General features: G+C 35.7%; 1 protein-coding gene across 14 annotated transcripts in view; it reads right to left on the minus strand.

Annotated features, from left to right (window-relative positions):
* Positions 1–13,547, minus strand: part of Fhit (fragile histidine triad diadenosine triphosphatase) — a 1,320,449-nt gene that overhangs the window by 881,300 nt on the left and 425,602 nt on the right. The gene's annotated exons all lie outside the window — the stretch shown is intronic.

Genomic DNA, 13,547 nt, shown 5'->3' on the forward strand with positions numbered 1-13,547 from the left:
TAGATAAGATATGGAATCAACCCAGATGTCCCTCAGTGGATAAAGGTATCAATAAACTACGGTATATATACACAATGGAATTCTATGCTTCCATCAGAGAGAATGACATTGCCCCATTTGTTAGGAAATGGAAAGACTGGAAATATATTAAGCAAAGTAAGCCAGACACAAAGAAACATAGGCTGCATGGTTTCCCTCATTTGTGATAATTAGAATGTGCCTATAAATCTACTAGTAAACACAATAGATAGTAAAAGACAAATAATTACTCTTGGACATGATTAAACAGCAATCTAAACATTCACACATTGAGAACAAAGGAGAATATTCTTAGGAGAGGATCACAAGGGCTCAATAGCTATTTCCATATAATCATATAAATTGATGCTTATCAAAATGAAATACAAGAAATGGAAACAAGAGGATTTTTATTTTACTTTTGAGATTTTTTTTTCCTTTCTGTTTTCCCCCTTCTACCATCATTTTTGTATTTCTGTACCCTTTGTCTTGTCTATAAGTTTATCTGATTTGGGGAAGGAAAGAGAAAGCAGAAAAATGGTGGGACAAAGGGTAACCAAGTCAGTAGTGATGTTCACTAGACACTATGTTGAAAATGAACTATACAACCTGGGGAGGAGGGAGGCCAGGAGGGAGAAAATTAGTAGACAATGAGGGAAGTGACACTGTTCCAAGGAAAAGTACTCAACTGCAACACCTCTGTAATCACATTTACAATAAAATTTTTTAAAAAGATTCCAGGAGTGAAATTAGTCAATCATATATTCCCATACTGACTTTATATATTAAGACCATATAAACCCCTATGCATATATACATATATACATATATACATATATATGCATATTCATGAGAGATAGACATTAGAGGACATACCAAAGTTGCTCTCATTCCATACAGTAAATTTTTGGTCATTTTGATTGATTTAAGTTGTTTACTTCTGTTATTTTATTGCTGGGTAGGGTGAGTCTCTAACTGAAAGGAATATATTATGGGATGATTTAGCCTAATTTCTTAATCCAAAATAGCTCTGAAAGGACACTCTGAGGTCTTTAATCTGGATTCTGACTCTTGCTTCCCATGTGACCCTTGACCATTTTCTAATTCCTCCAATTACCCAGATCTTCCCTACAGAAAGGAGATGACACATTTGGGAGAAGGGCTCCATTAGATAATCATGAAAGCACTTAGCGTAAGGCCTTCCACAAAACACAAGTGTTGAAAACAGTAATTATTATCATTGTATTGGTATTGCTGCCTCCCTGTTTCATAATGGCCTGATTGTTTTAAAAGGGTGGTAAGGTATACATAGCATAAAATTCACCATTTTCAATGCATTATCCAGTGAAATCAAGGACATTCACATTTTATACAATCCCCATCACTGTTCATCTCCAGAATGTCCAGTATCTTCCCTCACTAAAATTCCTCAACCTTCTCTACTGCAGAGCTGCTATTTTACATCAGTCCTGATCCAGCAAAATCACATCTGAAGAAATGAAAACAAGCCTTTGTAAATAGAGCTGAAGGCAATTGAAATTTGAACTACTAGAAACGGAAAAGAAACAGTGCTTAAAATAGCCATTTGGGGTTAAGTTCAGCAAGTATATTTAGCAAGTAACTGCTAGGAATAATATTCAAAGTGATTCATTGTGGGCTGGGAGGATTGCTTGTTTTAGGCAAATGGCTCCATCATGTTTACTGTCACAGAAGCATGCACGGTGCTCCCTCTTTTGGTAAAGATTGAAGAATCTAATCAATACTATACCAGAAGGACGTCCAGCAATACCTATTTTGGTAGCCTGGAATTGGTGGGAAAGTATGACTTGCTGGATCTCAACTATCAAAGATATCTGCTTTTCAACATGAAAATAAACAAAATAGCCTATGGTCAAGGATCTACTGGCCTGTTCAAGAGCATGCTAGGGGGAAACATAAACAACAACAAAAACCAACCTTATGATCTCTACACATTGTCATCAAATAGTTCAAGAGTTCCTCTTTTTTACTCCAAGCCTGTCATCCTCTATAGCACCTACTGTGTGTCCACTTATTTCTGATCTGTTTTCATTTCGCAAATTGAGTTGAAGTGGTTTGTAGATTGGAACTGGTGTGAGCTGGCAGCACTCTGCCTGATCATCTCCTAACAAGTGATCAGAAAGAAGGATGCAACAAAGGATGCTCTGAAGAGGACTATCTAGGAAACTGACCAAGGTGGTAGGTGTCTCAGCTCCACAGCTGAAGTCAGTTCTGCTGCACTGCCAGTGGGACATTTTCTACTCAGACTCAACTGATTGTATGCACGGTACATCTGTCACCAGCTGTCTAGGTCTATTGACTTTGTAACATTTTCTGGGCACTTCTAGTCAGATTGATGCTCAGATTTCCCTAGGGTCACTCTGCCTGGAATGCTTTTTCTCTCCCCACTTCTTCTCCATTCATTAGGACCTAATGAAATGGGACCTCCTTTGAAGAGTCCTTTCTAGTTCCCAAAGCAAGAAGTAGAGGCTGGCAAAATGGGGAAAAAAGCCAATCGCTGAAATTTCCACACTGAATCTGTACTTTGATTTGTTTTGAAAAATGAGACAAAATGTATGACAATAAGTAAAATAAGTAAAATAAGTAAAAATGTATACATATCTCAACCTTTTCACTTGAGATAGCAAGTTAGGACGCTATATACTGTTTAAAAGGTTCCTAGTATATTCTGATTTACAAGGGGACTTGATCTATTACCCAGTGGTACTATCAACTGTGTGACTTCAGGCAAGTCAGAAGCTTCTCTGTGCCTCATTTCTCTTCTCTAAAAGTTGGGTGAAAGCATGGACATTATACAAGGTCTTCGGAAGTATCAGATGAGTGCAAAATCCTTAAATGATACTTTATCAATGGAGCTTTGGTGTGGATTACTAAGAATTTCTTTAGAAAGTTACTCTTTACTTTGAAAAACCAATGGTCCAACTTGTAAAACCTTTCTTTATCAGAGAACAATTTAGTAAAGAGAAAATGGGTTTCAAACCAGGATGATAGCCTGGAAAAATCAAAAGGGACATTGAGAAGTAGCCCCCATAGGAAGCAGGGCAAAAGCATGTGATTCAGTTTTTCTGAAGGTCTATATTCTTTATTCCCATTGTCCATTTCTGATTAAAAGGATCCCCCCGTAGCTGAAAGCATTACCATATGTAAGTCCATCAAATGGCAGCTATTGTAGAGAACTACCCCACTTTGTAAAATTAGTTAGGCTTTTATGTCTCTCACAGACTAATGCTTTAACACTTCAATACCTGTAATAAAGTATTTGCACCACAAGAAAAAAAATGTGTTCATGACCAGCAGGCTATAAAATAGTGTTCTGCTTTGAGGAGCCATGGGTTTAATTGTATACTAAGCTGACAGTGAGTCACTACTTTGTCTTTAGTTAAGGAAGCCAAACAATAACTCTGTGAACCTCAGTTCATAGTGTCCCTTAGTCATAGCAAAGTGCCCAAATATGGGCTGCTTCATAGCACTTAAGGATGTCAAATAATAGTCTACCAAGACAATTACAATTTTTCAAAGTATTCTATAGAGCAATTCTCCATGAAGAGAAGGTAATGAAAAGCCATGAACGGGTTCAAATGCTATGGATTAGTAAAGGAATGCTACCTGCCATATTCATCCTTTCAGATGTCTAACTGGGAGACTCAACTTTGGGGACATACACAATACTCCAGGCTTGATGTCTCCTCTCTGGAAGGGCTAACCTTATTAGAGTTCATACTGATTCCATTTGCCAGAGGAGACAGAGTGCAGTGTGAGGCATTACAGCACTGGGATTGCAAACACAAGCTTTAGAGACCATGCAGCCTAAACCAGAATCTACTCATCACCTGGGCAACTGTCCTAGAGCAACTTCTAAGGCCCTGAGTTTGAAATAATGTCAAAATGGCTTCTAAGATCACAGTGAGGGCCAATATATATGTATATATACATACATATGTAAAGAAGTTTATATATATATATGCTTGTAAAAAGTAGTTAATACTGAATCTGAGCATTGAGACCTGAAATCAACTCCCCATTTAAGCTCAGCTAGTCATTGTCTTTCACAGTAATAATAATAATTCCAAGAGTTTAATGAGCAAGAGGGTCTCTGGGCACCAACAAGTTCTACTCTATCCATCATGTAGTTATAGCTGGAACTGCAGGTTGGCAAACCCATCCATTAGAAGAGTAATCCAAGAGAACAATGATTTTTGTTCTTGGGATTTGCAGAAGTAACAAGCATCTTATGATACATGGCTAGGATCAGATGTGTGTCATTTGGCCCCAAAGCTTCACGAGTGAGAATATGCTCACTGAACTGTGGTCACTGATCTTCTATTGAAACAGCTTATAAATCAGCTTCTTGGCCAAATCAGTTTCTTGTGGATAAGAACCTCTTTTATCTTTTAATCGGTAACTTATAGTAATAATGTTCTTTTTCTGATACTGCCTTGCCACTCTTCTGTCTGGTTTCTGTAAGGAGCAAGCAGAGAAAGTGGTTTTGCCAGATAACAATACTATTATTACTGATATTGTTGTCCATTATGGTTGTTGTTATCAGTAAGCAAATGAAGCATGAGGGAATATATAAAGGAAGGTGGGATGAGTCTTCTCTGGGGGTCAGTCAAGAGATCCACTATTACCAACCAAGCTCTGTGCTGAGTCCTGGGGATACAGGTGCAAGCATTACATCCAATCTAACTCAGAGGTACAAAAACTGGACTTTGTTTATAAACAACATGAAATACAAAATGTAGCAAACATATTGTGTGGTATCATACAGAAGTCCAAATTTCTGGTTGCTTTTTGAAAACACTGGAAATTCGGAGAGAAAGAAACACCTCCCTCCACATGCCAAGCTTGCTAAGTTCCAAAACATAGCACCCACCTTCCAGCAGAGAGTGGCTCACCAGCTTCTCTAATTAAGAACAAACTCCCTCTGGCAGCACACAGATGATGGGGAACCTAGGGGATTGTGAGTGAAGGAATGTTGAAGACACTGGTCCAGAGGACCAAGGCTGAAGCAAAGAAGGAAAAAGGAGATTTGGCACTTCTTCTCTTTTACAGGGTTTATTTGTCTCCCGGCTCAGCTTGCTTTGTTTGGCTGGACACAGAAAACCCTGGAGGGAAATTCTGATTCCAACTTGCTCTTTGCACAGCTAATTATTTGGGGCTCCCAGAAGGTTGGAGAGAGCGATGACTTCCGCAGCAGTGGCAGTTGGACTAGCTTAGCTCCCCTTTTGTACCCTGGGGGTCAGAACCCAAGAAAGGGGAGCTATTTGTTTTGGCCTTAAACTAAATCTGCCCAGAGACACAGACAGATGTTCTGACCCGAAACCAGGAAAGCTACTATTTCAATGCCTAGTAAAGTTCCCTTCCCTTGGCTTTCCTAGCAGGTTACAAACCAACTCCATGTTTTCCTTCCATTCAGTTTTCTTTTTTCCTTTGCAACCAGAAAATAATGTTTAGGAAAAAGGAATTATATGTCCCTCTTCTAAAATGAGACATTTCAATTTCCCTAGGTAGATAGGGACACATAAGAGAACTAATTTTATCAGAACACAACTTGATAAAAAGTGTTTTAAACTTCATTGTGATCTCCCAAAGAAAAGCAATGGGAAAATTGACCTTCTAGAGTTGGGAATCCAATAATGCTGGAATCTTTTAGTTGTTTCAGAGAGCTCTTTCTCCCACAGGCCATCCACCCCAAACACTCCATTTATGGTGCCTCTCATATTTTAAACAGATGTTAATGAACATCTATCTGGCCCAACACAGAAAGAAATGCATATAACTGGTCACCATAGGCCACATGTAGCCTTCTTGTACATGAATATATTTATTTTAGAAGTCCCAAAGAAGATTTGTCTGGAATTCCTAACATCTAGATAAATCCCTCAGTGATGAGTAAAGTCTGCTTTCTATTTCTGTTTATGCTGATTTTTATGCCCAATCATGCCATACATGTTTATTGGGCACTTACACATGATATGATCAGATTTCTGGTTTGACAAAGTAGAGTTAGATTGACACTGTTCTGAGTAGTTATGGCTGGGCACATGATTTAGATATCCTACAACACAGACACATGAAGAGGGAAGTTCATTTGGACTCAGATGGGATAGTGCTAGAGTTGGTAAAGAGAAACTGACATTCTAATAGTATTTACTATAGGACTAGTCCAATGTCCCATGTTATCTTGTTGGCCCAAGACTGGTATTAAATGTAATTCCAGGTTCTATGCAGCTCAGGAAAGACATTTACAAAGACCAAACCAAAACAGAACTTGAACATGTGTACTTCCTCATGCTCAGGAGTGGTCACAATCACATACTTGGAGTGGTTAGACACAATTAAGCATTACCAAGAAAGATGGCAACAAGTAGGATTATAGCTGAAGTTGGGAAAGTTGAATTTCTACTCTAGTGTCATTAGCATTGCTCATGATTTTTTTAATCAAAATATTTTGGTTAATCAAAACAAAGGGTCAATTAGCTATGCCACAATGGCAGCTCTTGTGGAAATAAATCTTCACTATTGCCCAAAGCTGACATCAGGGGCTCCTTCCAAAGGGGAGAAGCAGCAGAAGACAAATGTTTCCATTCATTTACCCCAAAGGGAGTTAAGCAATGAGTAATAAAAGGATATAAATTATTCACAATACTTTCAAGAAGTTTGTGGTTCAAGGTTTGGGAGAAATAATGGAAGAGAGTAGAATGGGAAACAGAACTCTCAGTAAATATATTTCTTTAAAAAATAAAAGGATGCATCTCTTCCATCTTGTGAGTGTTGGAGTTGAATAAATGGCCCTTGGTCCTCTCAACATTGGGTCATTCCTTCCTTGAATGTGTTAAGGCTATCAGTATTGGCTATCTTCACCTGGGAAAAACTGAGTTTCTGCCCATTAGTTACTGTGGACATATACAAAAATGGAAAAAGAGAGTCAAAGAGGGTAATGCAAAGTACTGAGAAAAGGTAAAGAAATAAAAAGGGGAAACAAAAGAATGATTGCTGGTGAAAAAAGAAAGAAAACTTATTTTTTGTTGTTGTGGTTGTTTTGAGTTTCTTTTTGGAGCATAAGAAAGAGACACCAAGAATTGGGACAAGATGGTAACTCTATTACCTCCTTCAGCAACTCTGTTCACAAATATACCAAATAGCACATTTGTTTTCATATCATACTTCTTCCAGAAGAGGATATCAGGGCTGGTGGCCCAATATCTGCATCTCACCAGGAGTTGGTTGGCACACGTGGAGCAGAACACCAAGTATCAACAGACACCAAAGTGGCATGATGTTTGAGGGCTCCCAGAATGTAGCCTGATGATTGAAAGCCTGGAAAGTGCAGCTGTGGCCAGACTGGACAGCCATGCCATGGGGACCATCTAACTCATGAAACTGCAACAACTATATCATAGGATTCACTCCCTGTAGCCTCACACACACTCAAAAGATAAATGTCTTGATGACCAGCAAGTCCTGCCACAAGCTACAGGTACATTTTAGAAATCCTCCCACTAGCCAAGAGTACATTTTAGAAACCTCAGCATGGTCCTAAGTGGCATGACAGAACGTTAGCAAACCCAGAACCCAGCACTACAGTTACTGCAGTTACCTAATGGGAAACCACACAGGTCCAGAGAATATCAGCCTGTTCATTGGCAGGGGCCTATGAGACTATAGAAGCCAAAGGTTGAATAGGGAATAAAGCTGAAGTCAAGAAGAAGCTTTAGAGCCTGGTCACTGGGAGCTAGACATTCTTCCACTGAGCTAAATCTCCAAACCAGACATCCATTACTGGCTTACAGAGTTCAGACTTAAAAATCAAACAAAACAAAAGAAAGAATAAATTTCTTCATTCCTCCAAATAAAGAAAATACTGGCTGTTCATTTTAAGGTTTTTTTTTTCTCATGATTGAGGTCTTTTTACTTCTTTTTCTTTCTTCCAATCTTTTGCAGCCATTATATGTAAACAACAACTGAATTTAATATTCATTTTAAAAATATTTCTTTTGGATCCTCCTTCTGTTGCCCTCTACCATTTTCTATTTTCTTTTTGTACACAATTAGATTGGCTATCTCTCTTTTTCTTCTTTAATCAGTCTACTCCCCCCTCTACTTCTTTGTTATCATTATTTTTGACACATTTTTAGTAGTTTGCTAGATTACTTTTTACTATTTCTCCTTTCTTTCACACTATATCTTTATCTGGATCTTTTCTCTCAATTGACTTCTCTCTCATTGCTCCTTTGTATTTACTTTAGCTGCTTTCCCTTCCACCATTATTACATTTTAAGTCTTGTAGAATTCATTTGTATTGTCCATCTTATCTTTTTTCTATTACTACTCTTGTTAACTAATCTCTACCTAGTTCATAATACCCTTTTATTCATCTAAAGAACTAGAACAATGTTAGCGATTTTTCTTAAGTATGGATTAACGTATTTGCATAGTGGGTGTATCTATTTACTTTACCTTTGAAAGTAATCTTCTCCCTGAGTGGATAGGAACTAGATTCAGTGTCTTGAGTACCTTAAGTGAATGTTTGGTTACTGAGCTGTACTCCCAAACCAGTGACAAGAAAATAAGCCATACCTGGGGCCTGCCTCATATTCCCTAAACAATGTGAATATGTCAACTGAAACCATACTTGAGATTAAAGCTTCCATCCAAAAACATAGTCTTAAATATACCGAAGTAGAAACACAAGTAATATGAAAAAAGACAATGTCTTCTCCAAAACTTAATTCTATAACAAAGGACTTAAACAGTAATAATGTAGAGGAAATCCCAATGTATTCGAAAGGTTAATGATAAAAAAAAATCAGTAAATTAAAGTTATATGTTTAAATAACTGAATGAATTTTTTTAAATGCAAATAAACAGCTGAATAAACCCAGAGAACATGAAAATGAACAATTGAATGAAATAAGGGGGATAATGAAGAACATGAAAGAAAAAATTCGATAAAGATACAGGATATCCTGAAAAATAATAAAATTGAAATTCTGAAAATGAAAAGCTCAATAACTCAAGTGAAACAAAATGAAGACTAAAGACTAAAGACAAAGAAGAATTGGAGCACTCAGATAAAGACATTTAAAAAAAATCTAAGAAAGTGCAAAAGGAAAATCTAAGGCCTCTGAGACACCACTAAAAATGAAATTTACAGCCTGGCACAGGTGGCTTGTGCCTGTAATCCTACCTACTCAGGAGGCTGAGATCAGAGGATCACAGTTCAAAGCCAGCCCAGGCAGGAAAGACTAGTATCTCAAATTAACCACAAGAAAAACGGAAGTGGCACTGTGGCTCAAGTGGTAGACTGCTTGCCTTGAGCTGAAGAGCTCAGAGAGCGCCCAGGCCCAGAGTTCAAGCCCCACAAACTGACCAAAAAAAAAAAAAGGAATTTATATTTGCTATGTATGAAAAAAAGAAGAGTTACAATCTAAAGGCATGCATAACTTATTCAATAAAACAATAGCTTAAAGTTTCCCCACTTGAGAAAAAACATTAATTAATTATGTAGGGACAAGGGGCTTTTAGAACACCAAAAAGATATGATCCAAGAAGTGTCCCCAAAGCATATTATAATAAAAACACTAAGTGCACAGAACAAAGAAAGATATTAAGAAAAGAAAAAAGGATAAGTAATGTATAAAGATAAACTCATCAAAATAACAGCAGAATGTTCAATAGAATTCTAAAAGCAAGGAAGGCACAGAATGATATACTCTAAGCCCTGGAGAAAAAGTATTAACTTATTTTACTGTATGCAAAAAAGTTATCCTTTGTAATTGAAAGAAAAATAGAAAAATGTTCATTCTAAATAAAAACTAGGAATTCATAAGAGACTCTACATAGAGAAGAGGAACACAACAGGAAAATACAGAGAAGAATAAACCCACTAAATGAGCAAATAGGCAAAGAAACATTCGGAGAAAAGAAAACAGCACAAAAACATAACAGAAATTGCTACATACTTTTAAAGAATAAACTGAATGTTAGTGATCAGTTCTCCAATCAAAACACATAGGCTAAGGGTTGGAACTAAAAAATAATAAGAGCAGACAAGTTTGTGTACAGGAAACAAATACCTCTGCCAAAGACAAATGTAGAGGTAAGAGTTATAAGATGAATACAGATTTTCTAGTCAATTAGACTCCAAATGCAAACAGGGGTAGCTATACTATATATACTATATCTGACAAAAGATACTCAAAAATTAGTCAGAAGAGACAAATAAGTTTACTTTGCATTGCTCACTAATAGGAGAAAACAATTCTAAACACATCTATACCAAATGGTAGCACACTCAATTACATTTTAAAAAAGAAACTTCTAGACATAAAAGCATGGATATACTAACACAAGAATAATATATAACTTCTATAACCTACTCTTGCCAACATATAGGTCATCCAGACCCAGAATAATCAATAGAGAAACTTCACAAAAAAACAACACTAAAGGCCAAATGGACATCTTTAGAACATTTCATCCAATAGCTGCACAATAGACATTCTTCTCAGAAATCCATAGAACTTTCTCTCCAAAATAGATATTTTAGGAAGCAAAACAAATCTTAACTAATACAAGAAAATCAAACGAACCTTCTGTATTGTGTCAGACGACAATGAAATAGGGCTAGAAATCCACAATCAAAGAAACTACAAAATACATTAAAACACAAGGATATCAAATAATACACTGTTGAATGAATAGTGAGTCACTAAAGGAATAAGAGGAAAAATACAAAAACTTTCTAGAATCAAATGAAAATGGATATACAACTTATCAGAAGAGGCAATGCTAAGAGGGAAGTTTATAGCTCTGACTGCTTACATAAAGAAAATCAGTGATCTCAAAAACACATATCAGAAATACAAAATAAATAACCTAATAACGAGGCACCTCAACCTCTTGGAAAAGAACAAGCCACATCCAAAGACAGAAAGCAGGAAAAAAATAATGAAGATAAGGAAAGAAATGAGTGAAATAGAGATAAAACATAAGAAGAATAAAGCTAAAAGTTTATTATTTGTGAAGATAAGCAAAATGACAAAACCTTACACAAACTAACCCAAAGAAAACTGCATAGGAACCAAATCAATAAGTTTAGAGATTAAAAGAGGAAATCATAACTAATAACAATGAAATTCGTAGGATCATTAAAGAATACTTCAAAATCTTATTTTATAATAAGCTGGAAAAATTTTAAGAAATGGATACATTTATACAAGCATATGTCCTACCAAAATTGAACTAAAAAGATATAAATCACTTCAATAGCTCTGTAATAAGCAATGAGATTGAAAGAAAGTTTCCTAACAAAAAAGTTCAGGGCTAAAAGAATTCAACACCAAATTCTTTCAGAATTTTAAAGAGGAACTTTCACCAATGTTCCTCCAAGTATTCCACACCATAAAAAGGCTACTAAATTCATGCTATTAAATTCATTCTATAAAGGTAATATCTGATACCAAAACTAGACCTATAACACAACCATAATTATAGATCAATTTGCCTCTTGGACTTAGATAAAAATTCTCAATAAATACTTGAAAATCAAATTCAATAACATATTAAAGAGATCATACACAATTACCAAGGTGGTTTCATTCTATTGAAACAAAGATTGTTCAGTATATGTAAGTCAATAAATGTAATATGACACATAAATAAACAGAATAAAAGACAAAAGTTATATAATTATCTATATAGATTTAGAAAAGGCCTTTGACAAAATTCAGTAGCTTTTTATTATAACAGGTCTGTAGAAGCTCAAATAAATGGATGTATCTCAACAAACCTATACTCAATATCATACTAAATAGTGAAAAACTAAAACAATTTCTTCTACTGTTAGAATAGGACAAAATGTCCAGTTTCCCAAAACAAATTTAAATAGTGGTGGATTCCTAGCCAGAGTAATAAGAAAAGAGAAATAAATAAATGTGATATAAATAGGAAAAGAAGTGAAACTGTCTACTTGCAGATAATATAGACTCCACCAAAAAAAGCCCTTTCTTGAGCAGATGAACCCTAGGTACTAGACTGAAAAATGCAACAATCAGTAGCTTTTCTATATACCAAAAATGAAAAAGCTGAAAAAGAAATCATGAAAAACAATGCTATTCACAGTAGTCTCAAATAATTTAATAGCAAGGAATATACGAAGAAGATAAAAGGTCTCTACAATGAAAACTATAAAACAATGATGAAAGACAGTAAATAAGACACTAGAAGATGGAAATACTAACAATTGTGAAAATGTACATACCACCAAAAGCCATCTATGGGGCAATTTTTATCAAAATCAGAATGCCATTTTGACTTATTAGGGAAGCTTAAATCATGTGTGCCTTGGGTCAGGACTATGTGTGGGCAGGAACCAAGACCATATCTTAAAATTAACCAGAACACAATGGGGCTAAAGGCATAGCTTATTAGTATAGTGACAGCTTAGCAAGTGTTAGCCCTGATTTCAAAACTCCAATATTGCCAACAAATAAACAAACAAATAAATGGGCAAATGAACTGAAAAGACTGTTCTCAAAGGAAGAAACACAAACAGCCAATAAATACAGGAAGCAATGTTTATTATCTTTAGCTGTTAAGGAAATGCAAATCAAAATAACACTGATATTTCATAGCCAGTATGGCCAACATCAAGAAAATAACAAATGCTGGAGGAGAAGGGGAACCTTAAAACACACTTGTTGGAAATATAACCACTATGGAAATCAGTGTGGAGGTTCTTCTAAAAACTGAAAATAGAGGCATTTTATTCTTCTGATATATAGAGCACATCTACAACCAACTTTATAGCAGCCTTATTCATAATACCCAATCTATGAAATCAGCGTAGGTTTCAATGAATGGATAAGGAAAATGAATACATATGCAAAGGAGTGTTATTCAGCCACGATTCCATGTCATTTGTAGGAAAGCTGGTTGGAACTAGAGAGCGTAATGTTATGAAAGATAAGTGAAGCTAAGAAAATCCAAACATTATATTTTTTCTCATATGCAAAAATTTACACCTAAAAATAGTGATGATAATAATAATAGGACATGAGAATAAAAGGTAAATTGTCTGGTAAAAAAGAAAGAAGGAAATGGGTAGGTAAAAAGGAGGGGTGCTTTAGATTAAGCATGATAGAAGTTCACTCTGTGTGTGTGTATAGTATGACCAAATCCACTAAATACTACTTGAAAAAGTATGGAGGAAGGGAATGAGGGCTTAAGAGAGTGTAATAGAAGGGGTGAACTTGATCAAAGTATATTGTATGCATCTTTGGAAATAGCACCATAAAACCAGCTTATATATTTTGCTAACATCAACAAGAAAAGACATCAATGCAAAGATATGGAAATGAGAAAAAAAAAAGATTAGTGACTTGGATTAAATATAAAGCTGAGAAACAGTTTTTCTTCATAGTCCCTAAGAAATAGAAGTGAGGTAGTCCAGTTACTTTCAAATTTTATTATTTTGTCAAAATGAG

Source organism: Dipodomys merriami, unplaced genomic scaffold (assembly GCF_024711535.1).
Source record: "Dipodomys merriami isolate MVZ:Mamm:240054 unplaced genomic scaffold, mDipMer1.0.p SCAF_13, whole genome shotgun sequence".
Classification (NCBI taxonomy): domain Eukaryota; kingdom Metazoa; phylum Chordata; class Mammalia; order Rodentia; family Heteromyidae; genus Dipodomys; species Dipodomys merriami.